Source organism: Pelophylax lessonae (genome assembly GCF_965119305.1).
Source record: "Pelophylax lessonae genome assembly, chromosome: 2".
Classification (NCBI taxonomy): domain Eukaryota; kingdom Metazoa; phylum Chordata; class Amphibia; order Anura; family Ranidae; genus Pelophylax; species Pelophylax lessonae.
In genome coordinates, this window is record NC_138769.1 from 665,386,690 (window position 1) to 665,401,628 (window position 14,939).

A 14,939-nucleotide genomic window follows, 5' to 3' on the forward strand; every position below is an offset into this window, starting at 1 on the left:
ATGCATTCATTTTTGGCTACAGTAGGAAAGAAGAAGGGAACTGCTGGAGCTCCAAGTGCGCCCCCTGCCTCTACACAGAGACACTGCGCCCAGGGCAGGTGCCCCCTTCCGCCCATGCCTTGTAACGACCCTGATGGCACCACCTTGGAGATGCGATAAATAGCCTAAACCATGTGCGTTGTGTTGTGCTGCAGTGCATCGCCTGCTATTGTAACAATGTGTCAGGGTGCCATTCAGTGCATGGTCCATGTGTTGTTGAGCATTATCTTATTGTGCAGTGAAATGTGAGTTTTGTAGCACCTTACTGTAACGCACCAATGTGAAGAAAGTATTACAGCAAAGCAGTTAAATTTAGCCTGAAAAACATTTGAAAAAGATCCTCCTCTTGGTTGAAAAACACATATAAAATATTCATCTGGTATATTTCGTATTTACCTATAAAAGAATTAAAATCTTTTATTTCAAAATTGTAGTTTTTGGTTCTGAATATAATAAACACATAAAATATATACAAGAACAGTCCCTTTAACAGAAATGGGAAAAACCCAGAGATACAGGCTGTATGGTGATCTCAGAGAGAAAATGAACATTCTGACCCTTCCTGCCTTCTACTGGAACATTGTATGCCTTCTGGCAAGCAAACATTATTATTTGTCTACACAAAAGTATGCAGAAGTTTTCTAAGTTCCACTTTTTAAATCTAGGTCATCTTTACATGCATTAAGTAAAACATTCAGAATAGATTAACATTTTAAGTAATATTTCTGTCCTATAACCTACATTTATTTTAAAGATTTTCAATTATTTGCACAGTGTGTGTAATACTTTGCATGTTTACCATTGCAGATGCATTTTGATAAGCTGTATAAATATGGATTTAGTGTAAATGTTTGAGTCACGCACACTGGGATGTCCTTGCTGGGCTATAAATATAACAATCAGCTTCAGTGTTCAGTTTTAATAAAAAGATTTTTTGCTGTCACCCTTTGACATTTTACTCTGAAAAGGCTGAATCACCAAGCCGCAACTCCGTGCATTGTGCTCAGCTACAGGGCAGTGGTGGTGCAGCCCCATTAACTTTAATGAGTTGGGTTGGGTGGTGATACTGCCCACTGAATGCGACATGGGGTTTCATTTATGCTGTGACCACAGCATGTCCTCTTTTAGGTGGGTGGTTGGCGGGGCAGTAAAACCACGACTCAACTTCCTGCTTTTATCGCCCCATGGCCAGCCTTGTGGATGGGCCCTTTAACCCCTTTACGACTACCTAACACATATGCACGGTGGAAATTCAACGCCCACACGGCTCACTTATCTTATCTGGGTGGCCTATGTTTCTCTTTTGAGACTGTGCTCACTGCTCACTCCCAGCACACAGGCAGAGTTGTGAAAGACAGCTCTTGGTCCCAGACAATGATCGAAAGCTTGCGGGACCGGCTCCTAATCATGTGGTCACTGTGACAGCCAATCACAGTGGTCAGGCGATCAGCTGATCTTTCCCACCCCCCAGTGTTCAGAACTTTTAAAGGGATGCTGGAATGCGCAGGAAAGGGGTTAACAAGTTATTCAACTTAAAATTAGCTCACTGTTGAAAAATGAGTGAATATAATTCCAGTCTGTCCTTTGAAAGACAATTATTCTCCCATTGAATGCCATCTTGCTTTCACACAGCATAGAGAAAGCGGGAGGAAGAGGAAAGAGTTACACGCTCCTTGTACAGTACCTGGAGCATGAAGTATTTCTCTTTGCACCTGGGGCCCAAATATAGTGATGGAGGAGTGAAGAAAAATTAAATATGAGCAGTTATGGGTAGGGGCGGCAGCACTTAAAGTGAATCCCTATTCATGAAATCTGACCTGGGCACATATATCTGTAGTGTTTACTTATCTCTCTCCAAAGCCCTAAGTCTTGTGTCTTTCTGCTGCTCCATTCCTATGTTTTCAGCATGGTAATTTCTGATAAGTTCTGGAAATTTGTGTCCGGGAGGGAACTTAGAGACAGATTAGCAGAGAGCTGGTCTATTTACAGCACAGCTCTGCAAGTTTCTTCGTTCCTCTGCCTATGTGGAGGGAGGGGAATGTGCCTTTCCTCCAATCATCTCACACACAGGATATGCCAATACTCCACACACAGTGCTGGAAAAATAAGAAAAAATTCTAACAAGATGTGGACTCTTTTAAAGAGTCTAGAAAGCTGAAGACAGCAGATATACATGTAGAACTTATGTAGGGATATTTGTTTCATCATTGTGTATCATCTGAGGCTGTTCACTTCACTGGGTATATGTGAGGGTTTACATTCACTTTATTAGAAACTAATGTTCTGCTTTGTACAAGTTCACTTTAAAGCCGAACACCAGATAAAAAGATATACATAGATTAAATACACACAAGAGATGTTTTGCCTGCAAAAAATATTTGTATTTCTGTCTACTCCCGAGATCTACACAGCTCTGCTACATAACACAGCCCTCTCTGGCAGGGCGTGGGGACTACTTTTTCCCTGCTGCAGGTACTGTTACTCTGCTCTCTTTCTATCAGCATGGCCCTTGTTAGTACACAAGCACAGCATCACAACTGATTGGCTCCTTGGACAGCTTCTCTCTTTTTCAGTCCAAGTCTCTATCTTCTTATTGCAACTCTACGTTCTATAACAAATGTACCAAAACAAATCTTTTCTACATAAACTGGCCCATGTAAACAAGGGGACCACATTAGTTTAAAATACACTGTGCCATGTGTAAAGGTATGGTTTAACTTCTTGTCTACCAAGGTACATTTATAAACATCCTGGTACTAAAGGGATTACAGCAGGATTTCTCAAAAGGGATTCCATAGAACCCGAAGGTTCCTCCTGAGGATGCTAGTGGTTTCTTGAGCAATAAACAATTGTTGCCTCTCAGATAGGTTCTCACTGACACCACTGATCCTTTTAGCTATCTGTAAAAAGAAGAATTCTTCCCAATGACCGCAAGTGTAAGGAGCATTCTTCCCACTTACCATCCCACTAATGTTTAATGAGTTGTAGAAATATTCATTTTTAGCAGGGGTGTCAGGAACCATAAACCAGGCCATTGGTTGGTGTGCGCAGGCTATTGCATTAGGGCGTGCACCCCAGAGCACAAAAACATATGCATGTATATCAGCATAGCAGTGGACAATGTCAGCAAAGCAGAGATCGGTGTCAGTAGCACAGTGGATGGTGTCAGTAGTTTGTTTTTTTTACAATTTTTTTAGGAGCCCCGTTGGGGGCTTTGGTGAAATATCAAGGGTCTGAAACAGAGAGAAAGGGACTGAGGACAGAGCTTCCCCAGTTCCTTTCTCTGCAGCTTCAGTTGTACTGCACAGTGAATGAATGGGAAGTGCTCTGTGCTGAGCTGCTACCTGTTCATTCACAAACTGAAGCATAGTAAAACGTTTTTACAATGCTTCAGTTAAGAATGAATGCAGGAACGATCGTACAGATCATTCACTGCGTTTACTCATTTATGCAACCCGAAACATCCCCCGCAGTAGCGGGTGGGAGAGGAGAGGAGGGAAGCTGACAGCACTGCAGAGAGGAAAGAGGGGGTGCCAGGAAGCAGGGGGAATTGGCAGTGCACAGGGCAATTAGGGTGTGCCCAGGCACAGTCTGTGCGCACGCCTATGAAGGCAGATGTCAGAAAATGCAGTTAAAATTACACCTTGTGTGGAAAAACAGTATAGAGACAGAGTCAAAAACAGTAGCCAGGGTTTGGAAGAGCGGCTTATCAGATAAGCCAAGATCAGGGAACCAGAAGCCAGCATTGTCAGGAGCAGGAATCAGAAGAGAAGTCTGCCAGGCCAAGTCATACATAGGAACACAACAGGAACCCACTGGAGATGTTGATCACGCAAGGGCACGGAGGGAATGAGCAAAGCTGTTTAAATAGCCAGAAGGGGCTAGCTGTAGGCTGGACTAATGAAGCAGGTAATGGTAACTAAATGAGTCACTATGGAAACAATGAGTGGCTGGAAATTAACCGACAGTTGAGCAGCCTCTGTGCACTGAAAGAACTGATGGTAAATAATAGGAGCCCAGCCCAGGCAAGGAGTTTCCTTTGACTAGAAAGTTATTTTTAGGGTTCCTCTGTGTTGAAAAGGTTGAAACAGACTGGATTTAAGCAAGCTCATGGCTGCTGCTGCAGTAATGAGTTTGGCATTCATTTTTAGAGATGGCATAGGCCTTTCAGGTAAAAGCGATCCTGGCAGCTCTATATCACTTTTACAGAGCTCTAAAGGTGACCCCCTTCTTATCAGCCTATACCTGCCATGGTTCCCAGGCTCTCCCATTGTTCCAGAGATCTTGGTATTGCAGTAAACTGCCGAAACAGTATGCTGGGTCTATTTCTAATACATGGTTTCAAGACATTGGGAGATCACCCCCAAAATCTAGGGAGCAAGCAAGCAGGATTTCCCCTATCCTAGCAGCAGCTAAGCTCACCTTCTTCTTCGAGAGAAGAAAGACCATACTGTGCTTGTGTGGCTTTTAAATCAGCAAAAGTGCTTACTTCGGCAATGCTGGGGGTGAGGGCCCAATGTCTGCCAGGTCCTTGAAATTAGCCAGGATGTAGAAATGTAAACATTGGGAGTAGTTTGGCTAGGCTTTAAAAGGGACAGAAAAAGTTTACAGGTATAGAATTTCCATTAAACAATATCTATATAAATAACACAGTGTATTGAAAACTACTGGTGCCCCTTGTTTGTGTAGCACCCTACAAGGTAGGTGCTAGGTAAAGTAAAGTATAATTCCTTGTCTGCTTATCAGCAGGGCCATGATTTTCAGCTAGGCTGTCATGGTCTCCCAGGCGTGGCTGTTGAGATTGCGGAGTCTCCCCACTGTGCTCCATGAAAGAGTTCACATTGGGCAGTGGAGGAAACCCAGCCAATGGCACACTCAGGCCTGCATCTACCCCAGAAAGGCAGATTCTGCCGCACAGCATTCTGGGAGTGGGTATAACTTTGAGGGGAGCACATGACGCAGCGTCTTTGGCGGGAAGCAGAGTCCCAGGAGGGAGAGTGCGGCTGTCTCTCCTCCTGTCAGGGGAATCGGGTGTCCCAGGTGGCTTGCCTAGTGAGAGGGGACAGAAGGCTGAGCTGAGTTGCAGAGAGGATCCGGTGCAGAGGACCACTGGAGCTGAGAGGGGTCCAGTTTCAGGAAAGCATTCCCAGTTTGTGAGTACTGCAAACTGCCCCTGGGGGTCTGCCTAGAGAGAGGGGACCACTCCGGTGAAGGTCAGAGGGATCCAGGAGCTAGCTAGCCGATGCAGGAGCAAGTGTAAAGGGGGTGTCAGTATTGACCCTGAAGAGCAAAGGGGGTGCCAGTGAGTGGACCCTGAGGCGTATAGGGGGTGCCTAGTGAGAGGACCCTGAAGTGTAGAGGGGTTGCCTAGTGAGAGGACCCTAAAGTGTAGAAGGGGTGCCTAGTGAGAGGACCCTGAAGTACAGAGGGAGCGCCAGCGGTTGGGCCCTGAAGTGTTAAAGTGTACAGCGTGCAGTGTACAGTGTTGAGAGTTGCAGAAGCAGTATACAGAGGCTACCTCAGTCAGGAAGGACTGGAGGGAGCAGTGTTTGGGACTTTTGAGCTAACCAGAGTGTCAGAAGTCAAATTCAAGTACAGTACAGCAAGTCAGTGTTTTTCAAGCGCCAGCAAGCGTTGGTCGGCATCCAGCCGGCGTCAAGACAGCGCTGAAAGGCATTTTTCTCCAAAGTGTCCCATTTGTACCTAGTTGAGCCAGAGGAGTATCCCACTCATTCCCTTCTCCCATCCCCAATATCAAATAAACAAAACAAACAAAAGATGCCGGATTGGTCCTTGACTCAAATCTCACACTTGGGTATTCAGCTTAAATGGGCTGAAGGTGTCACCGGTAACCATGGCAGACGCACATCAGGCCCAATGCCTGCAAATCCTGCTACATTTGTATTGGTCGGTTTATATAAAAGGTGAAAAATCCTAAACGCATGTAGTAACATACGTCAAAAACAGAAAAATGTGAAATTCTAGTTTTTGGATCTGAATGGTACCATGCAGAGACACAGTGGTTTATCTATGAGCAGCACGTGACAACTTCAAAGCACTGGGGGAATCCTGCAGTTACTCTTCATATATGCTGTGGTGTCTTATCACTCAGTATTTAAGTAATTGGATTGTATGCTTTAGTGTTTGAATGCAAGTGGGAAAAGGCTTAAATACATGCTTTTCAGATTGTTTTAGAAATGCATTTTATACATTAAATAAATCATTTTGCCTATTAAATGTAAGACTGTGTGCTAATACTCAGTTTTTAATTTTTTATACTTGAACACAAAAAGCGGAGATTTGCTATGTTATGTTATAATTGTACTGAAGCAGCACTGTGAAAAATGTATCTTTTCATCTTGAAATCCTTTTGAAAAAAAAGCAGTACACTTACTAGTGTATGAAGGTTCCTAGGTACTCCTTTTCTGTTTCCTTATAACTGTATACAGTATCTGCAGTTTGAGATCATCTAATGCCCTGGTAATACTGATGCGTTTTAAGGTGTGGTGCAGGAAATCCTACTTGTTGCATCTTTGATTCTCTTGGGTGAAAATGCATGTTACATAGAGTTCAATGGTAATACACCTAAAACACCTGTGAAATGCACCTAAAACTCTGCCTCTGACTGTTAGTATCACCAAATTTGGAGAGACATTTGGTGAATACTCTACTGTGCCGCTAACTGTTCTCCTTGCTGGAGAGAAAGCTGTATCTGAAGTATCACAGTCAATACTGGAGATAATGGATACCAAATGTAGGTAACCAGTGGCAGCTGTACTTAGGAAACTGGAATCAGTCTGGTGCAGCACTACCTCTGAAGGAGCTGATGGAAAGAATGGGTCCCTTGTTCTTTGCCTTGACTTCCTCAAGCCCCCTCTGACACGCTAGGTTGTATGTATAAGCACACACTGGCAGTCAATGTCACTGGAAGTAGCACTTAGCAGTAATACCTTGTCAAAGAAACAGGCACCATGCAAGTCAGTAAAAGCAAACAAAATATATATTAACTAAACTAAGTTGACAACAAACAAGCAAAAGGTTGAACCAGCAATAGTAGTAACACCCTTAGTATAAGTAATGAGGAGTGGTAAGGACTAGGCATAAAATTACATCTTGTGTCTAAATCAGCGTAAACAGTAGCAATGCCACCTTAAGTGCAGCAATGAGCATTAAGAGAATCCACACTACCAAATACAGTGACTACACTGTGAGTACATTAATGGAGGTGATGCAAGGCCTTGTAATGTTCCGGTACCTTTGGTACCCTAAATTACTCTTTTCACAAGTGTATGCGCCCCACCATTCTCTTTTGGAAAGGTGCGCATACACCTTTAAGACTGAAGCTGTCATCACTCAGCGCCGGACTAGATGGCTATTTAAATCGCCGGTTCTCACTCACATGTGTTCGTTCAAACACCCTTACCTGGATGCTAACTTGGCTTGAAGCTTTCGTGCTTGCAAGCATACCTCGCTGACGGAACCTCGCTGCGCTGATCCCTGCATCCCGCTTCCGGATCATCCGCTCCTCCTGAACCAACCTTCGGCTGTATTGCTATTAGTGCTAAGTACCCCGCAGGGGAACCCTCTATAAACTTATACTAAGCTTACACTATCTAGTTCTGCATAGTAAAGACTATTTATCACATCTGCATATCTAGATTGCTAGCTCTTAAGACTACTGCTACTTATTCCTGCACTGGGTTGATCTCTCTTGTATGTCCACCTGCTACTCTGTCATCTGCTACCATACATGATTGCTAACCTACCTGCATCCATCTGCTACTGTCTTACCTTCAAGTGTCTGTCACCTACCACCTCCACTCAACCTGTCTCTTAAATCTTCATCACTGTGTTACTACATACATAAAGTCACTCTAGGAACCAGCTTGTTGAGTGTGTGTATTTACTAGCTGAATTAAGACCTTCCACACATGATGAGTCATTGAGGTTGGAAATGGTATCTCAGCATCTCTCTTACATGACTACTGAAGTGGAATATTTCTGCAGCTGAAAATCCACACCATACATGAAACGCAGGAGCGTTACAGGCCTAGACTGACTGATATACACTGTCCATGGTATTAACAAAGGAGGGACAAAGGGGCGTGTGGGGTAGTTTACTGGGAAGGGGGTCGGGTGGTGGTTTAGTCCTTTAAATTGTTCTTCTGCCGGCTATTGCTGGGGCCCTTTAAGAATCGGGGACATTTTAATTCCATCTCTTTGCCTTGATTGTATGGTTTGGCTTAGCTAGAGAGTTAAGCCCCGCACATAAGGGCAGAATGTCAGGAGACATTTGCCGGTTCCAAAAAAAAGACGGCGGACATTCTGCCCGTGTGTATGTTGGTCTGTCCGACAGAAGCCGGCTGTTCGGCCAGCTTCTATCGAACGTGCATGCTAGAAAACCAGCATCCAGCCAATAGCGGAGAGAACTGATCAGAGTCAGAACACAATAGCTCAGTGGGGGAGATTGCTGAACTTACCTTGCATGGTTAGTACAGCGGCTCCAACCGGAGCTGACAGTTTTTTTTTGTTTAAACCGCGAGGTTGAACGAAAAAAAATAAACGAATAGTGTGTGTCAGGCTTAAAGTGTACGTGGACGTGCATCTCACAGATCACAAGATTCAGGGTTATGGGAAATGATCATACCACTGACACACATAGACACACCTGTACAGGTTGAACGGGATGGACTCATGTGTTTATTCAACCTCAACTACTATGTAACTATGTAATCCATAATTCATATTGATGGATTCATGATGATCATTCAATTTCTTGACTTTATCATTCAATTTCTTGAATATTTGATAGGAATTTATCCCGCTCCTTTATGTTCTTGGAAATTTTTTCTACTCCTATTAATATGTTTATTTACTCCTCCTATCAACATGTATTCACTTTTGATCATTTTCTGTATGCTTTATTTGTATATTTGTATACTATCAAACCTGTCCAATAAACTTTTATAGTGTAAAAAAAAGAATATTATAAATATATAATATATATATTATATAATTTTATATATATTTAGAATAATATTGTAAATATATAATTATATATATATATCAATATAAAAAGGCAAGGTTTGACTTTATCATATCTTCAGCAGACACTGGGTTTTTTTGTTTGCTTTTTTTTGCTATGTTCTTGGGATTTATGAACAGTCATTTGCTGGATACAGGGTATGAGTAGTGTTACTAAAGGCAAAACATTTTTAAGTTGGAAGAACGGTGAGGGGTTAGATCCACTATCAGGTTTATACTGCTTTCTGTGTCCCTGTTAGAAAGAGTCACTCTCTATGTTTGTCCTGATGTCACAGGGAATAAATGTCACAGGGAACGAAAGTGAGGGGAAATCCAAAATTTGAGTTGCAGAAATGGAATGGAAATCTTTCAATTGGGACAAGCATCCCCATGCCAACTATATAAGAGAGATATTCCCCCATCCATTGATAGGAAGTGTAAGGAAATCCCTCTAATGAGATCCAGCGGAATACAAATCTGAATCTCCACCCACTCTATCCTAAAAGAAAAAAAGAGTTGCTTTAGCTGTATTTATACTTTATTAAATTTAAGACAAAGCTAAATTCTTTTTTAAACAAACCTGTGTCCACATTTTAATCAGGAAACAATATAACACTGCATTAAATAGCTAATATTTACTGTTTACAGCCATGCAAGTAGAGCCAGAGGAGCGACCCAATCCCCCTATTCCCTGTTTATAGTGAGCTTTAATTAAGCAGATACAGTCACTAAGGGAGCAGTTGCCGCTGGGCTGACCCAGAATGCTCTTTAAAACCAGCTTCATGGGTACTCCCAACATAAAACATTTAAGCACAAGCCTGTTCTTTGTATTATAGAAGAGGAGTGCCTGTGATTATAAATTTTATAATGTATGTCAGGGCAAAATAAAATAAAAATCTATTTGTAAAGTTGTCCACAGTGGTGCCTACCATATATATTCTAGAATAAAAGTTCTAATAGAGAAGAGAGACATTAAGCACACTTCAAATGCACCTATGCTATCTCCAATTGGCTGCATAGCACTAAACTACCAAATGCCAAAAGGCTGAATAAATAAAAGCAGAGAAAGATGTAGATGGAATTATAGTAATTACTGTACAGAGACAGAGTAATGCCTAACAGTGGGAAGAGGCTCCACAATATTAGAGAAAATAAAGAGAGAAGTAATTATTTCTATTCAGCCAAATCATATCTAGGAAGATACAAAATAATTGCAGCACAGAGAACATTTTATTCCAAGATTTCAGCCGGAGTAATAATAGATTTGCTGCTTCTCTTTATCTAGTTTAACCTGCACTTTAAGATATCATTCAAAAAATTACATTATCCAAAAAGTAAAAAAAAAAAAAAAAGAATTTAAAGCACTTGCACTTGAAATTCAAGGTCAAAAGAAATTCCTAATGTACAATTTAAGGACATGACAGTCTAAACAAGTCCCAAATCCAGTTACTATGTGATGCACAAACCTCATAAAGCAAAAAAAAAAAAAAAAAAAAAAAATCCTTTGCCTTTCCTGATTGTACCAAATCCTCCATAATTTGTGTCTCACACATTCCCCCTCTCAGATACTGCAGCTCACTGGGAGGGTTTCAGCTACAGAGGCAGTGCTGTCAATCCAGTGGGCAGGATTAGGCATGTCCGGGTACTGCCTGACACCCTATAGGACTGTGAATCAGGAGTGACAATGGTAATAGCCATGCCCCCGCAACATCTTCTCCATCTGTATATGTGTTGTGGATCTGTAAGTCTCCATTATTTGAATCTGTAAAGCTGTCCACACTGTACAATCTGATTGAACAATCTCCTTGAGACCTGAAAACAACTACTGTATGTAGTGCTTTGTCTCCATATTATTTAGCTCTGGTAATCCTAAAGAAGATTGTAGATTTAGATTGTAAAATGTATGATCACCCTAAGTAATCTGTACTTCACTTATTATAAACCATGAGAAAGACTTTGATTTGAACATGGTAAAGCTCGCACCACTGCTCTGGACAGCAAACTGAGAAGATGATACTGCTTCTATGCTAGTACATTTTATGTCTGTGTCTCGGACAAGAAGTTAAGATGACATCACTGACTAATGGCTCCACAGTATGTGATTCATGCACTGAATCAGCCCTGAAATAATGAAAGGTCAGAGCTTCTTTATAGCAGAAGTCAGCATTGAATGCCTTTCCTGCAGCTTTCATCCAAGGATCCCAAGACAAATGGCAGTATTTGTAACATAACCCGCAATGCCTATTAAAAGAAAGAGATATAAAATCAGATGGTTAAGCTACAGAAAACAGAACAGAGTTCAGGTATAAATAGTATTCCTTCTCTGGCAGTCTACCTGATCTGATACTTTGAAGAGCTATGGTGCTGTTTATTTACCAAAAGTCCATTTCTATGCCCATTTCTAGGACTCTCGGGGCAATGTCAGGCAACAGCCATCATCAAGATTAGTTTTATGTAGCAAATTCAGCATGTCAGTACAAAGAGTAAGGGCCTGTGGACATTGGCTTTGTTTATATGAGAGCTGCTTTTCTCTTTATACTAGGCAATGGAAATGCAAAAGCCATGGTAAGGAGGTTAACCATGGTTCAGAAGGAGGTCAGCTTTGGTTTAGAAGGAAGTCAACTGCAGATCCAAAGGATCAGAAGGAGGCCAACAGGAGATCAGGAATAGGTCAACTGCAGATCTGAAGGAGGTCACCTGCGGTTCAGAGGTTAGCCAACTACAGATCAGAAGGAGGCCAACAGGAGATCAGAAAGAGGTCAACTACACATCAGAAGGAGGTCAGCTGTGGTTCAGAAGGAAGTCAATTGTACTTTAGAAGGATGTAAGCTGCAGATTAGAAGGAGATCAGCTGTGGTTCAGAAAGAAATCAACTGCAGATCAGAAGGAGGTTGCTAGAATTTCTGTAATTAGCTCTACAGAACAGACAGTGTACAGTCCACATGGGCTTTGCTGCTTAACTGCAGACAGAAAAAGGAACTTTATTATCAGGGAAAAGACAATAAAGTATATAGTACCATAGATGCAGCTACAAACTTAATCTACTGGCTGAGGTAGTTGTTGCACAAAATACATGAAAAATGTATTCCAACACCCCCACTCACCAAGTAAACCAAAGAGATATCATCTCTTCATCAGCAGCTCTAATCCACTTCTCGTGGGTTGGAAGTCTTTGCATCTCATCCCATAAATCTGGCACTGGCTTTAATGCTACATGAGCAACATAGGAAAGACGTTTGACTGGGATGCCTTTATTGCTTCTGGTGGATTTCCTGATTGAAGCCTCTTGTGGCCTGGTTTCTTCTTTTACAATATTTGGATTGTCTGCGTTAATTTCTGTTTCTGTATCACTTTGTTGCTTATCTGCATGTGACACTGATGTGAAATTCCCCTCAGTTTGCAGTGTTTGTTTTAGTTAATTAAATTTTGAACACATTTTGAAGTTTCATTGACAATTACACTTCAATTGATGGTTACCTTTTTTGTGTCTTGGTGTAGAATTCTGTATCCCTTTTTGAGAATAACTGTACCCCACAAGTACAACTTCCTTTGCGCAAGTATACCATTTTGAATGTTTTTCTTTTGGGATGTGCACAAAGGCTTTGCTTTCACAAATTCGGGTCTTTAACATTCCACAGTTCATATGGAGTTTTCTCAGTTGATTTTCCTGGTAGCTGATTTTGGAGATAGCATGCGGTCATAATTGCCTCCACCCAGTATGTGGCTGGCATATCTGCATCACACAGCATGGTTCTTCCTCTGTCACATAGAGTACGGGTCATTCCTTCTGCAACCCCATTTTGTTCTGGGTTGTATGGTACAGTAGTTTGAAATATTATGCCATGCTTTCTGAGAATCCCCTGTGTGTTATCACCTGTATATTCAGTTTCATTGTCTGCGCACAATACACTCGGCATTTTGCCAAATTTGTTGCTTACTTGAGCCAAATATTGTTAAAGTTTCTCTGGTACTTGACTTTTGTTGTGTAACAGATATAGTGTAGTATACCTGGAGTAATCATCCATACGAGTAAGTATATACCTCTTCTTTCTTGGAGTAAATTTTTTAATTGGACCATAAAGATCTTAATGAAATAAGTCCAGAGGTTTCTTAGCTCTGCTGTTACTCTGCTTTGGAAAGGCGTTTCTTGTCATTTTTCCTTTTATACCGCTGATGCATTTCATTGTTTAATCACATGGACTAATTTTTATTCCACTTACATAGTCATACTCAGTTCATTTCTTTATCATATCAGGACTTCTGTATCCAAGTCTTCTGTGCCATGTGTAAATTCAGTTTAAATGTTTTTCTTTCTTGGCAGTATTAACCACCTCATTGCAGTTCAGCTGATACAGTTCATCTGTAATTTTAGTCTTTGCAAGTAAGATATCCCCTTTTGTGATAGCACAACTGTCATCGTGGAAGGTTGCTACATTGCCTCGTTTTGTAAGCTTCTTCACTGACTTAATTATGCATTCTCTGCATTAAGATAAAAAACCTTATGTGTGCAGCAGCCCCCTTAGCACCCTTAGTCCAGAGTGGACTCACATGATTCAAATTAAAAATGAGCATGTAGTAATTTTGCTGCAGTGATAGCAATACAAAGAACAGCAACAAACAGCCGAAGAGCGTGGTGACGTCACATCTGGTCCTACCCAAAGCATTTTGTCATACGTTTGATGTAACCAGGGGCACTATAGACAATAGGAGTCCTTTGGGAGAAGTGGATCACAATGAGTCGTCTGCCCTCCTTGAGAACAAGCATGGTTGAAGCATAATGAAAATATTTGTACGTATAACAGTCAACCAATCAACCAAATCAATCCAACAGTCAACCAATATACCAAAGTAGACAGTCAACCAATTCTGCATATGGATGATCAGTTATCTTAAAAGTAGAAATCTAAGGAAACTCCTGATGGTTAGAAATCTTCTAGAGTAGGACAGTAGAAACGATTTCTAGAATACACATTTCACCAATATCACCCCCTGCTGGTGGTATTTGGCATTGTGTTTTCCCCTTAAATACAATGATTTGCAAAGGAAAACCATTTTTTTTTACACACATACACACACACACACTAATCATTTAATTATCAGTTCAATTATTATGTTAAAAACCTAATAATTATTATGCAAATGGAATAAACTGGTCTTCACATTTATGGTATTCCTTTAACATGTATATGGACCAATGTAGCGAGCAGCTTTGCCAAACTGACATTTTGGAGTATGAGTAATCCTTCACGTTAAACTGCAATGTCACCAGTTCCCGAGTGCCTCCTATTTCCAATAAGCTAATGCTTACATGTGCCCCATTCTGTAAAATCGCCTCGATTAATTCAATGTGGTCTGTCAACATCGCATAACAAGCTAAAATTAGACTTTTGTTTAGGGAGCAGCGTTATATAAATAGGAGTAATATTCCTCAGAGGTAGTATTTATTTCCTGACATCCCAGTGTAATGAGCTCTTGGAAGTGAACTGCGCCAGTGAAAAGGGAATTACATTTTAAAAGCCATTATAGCTGTTGCCATAGAAACTATACTTTAACAATGTAATGGAGTAAAGTGATACCCACAGGCTTACATCTTACAAAGTTCCTGATGCACACAGACAGCACCTGATACATCTGCAAGTTTGGAAAATAAAGAAAAAAAAACTGCTTAGGTAAACAGAATTGGAAGTTTTATTCATAGAAAAACTCTACGCAGACATAAAAGACACAAATGAATGCTGTTCAGTAATTATTAATACATCTTTACATTTGTTTGTTAAATGGAAGCAGTGTAAGTGCCAAAATTTGACCTAGTGCCAGCCTCTTGAATATGTACAACAGAGCTAAGACTGGGAGTGGACGAAGTGGCAGAAGAAGCC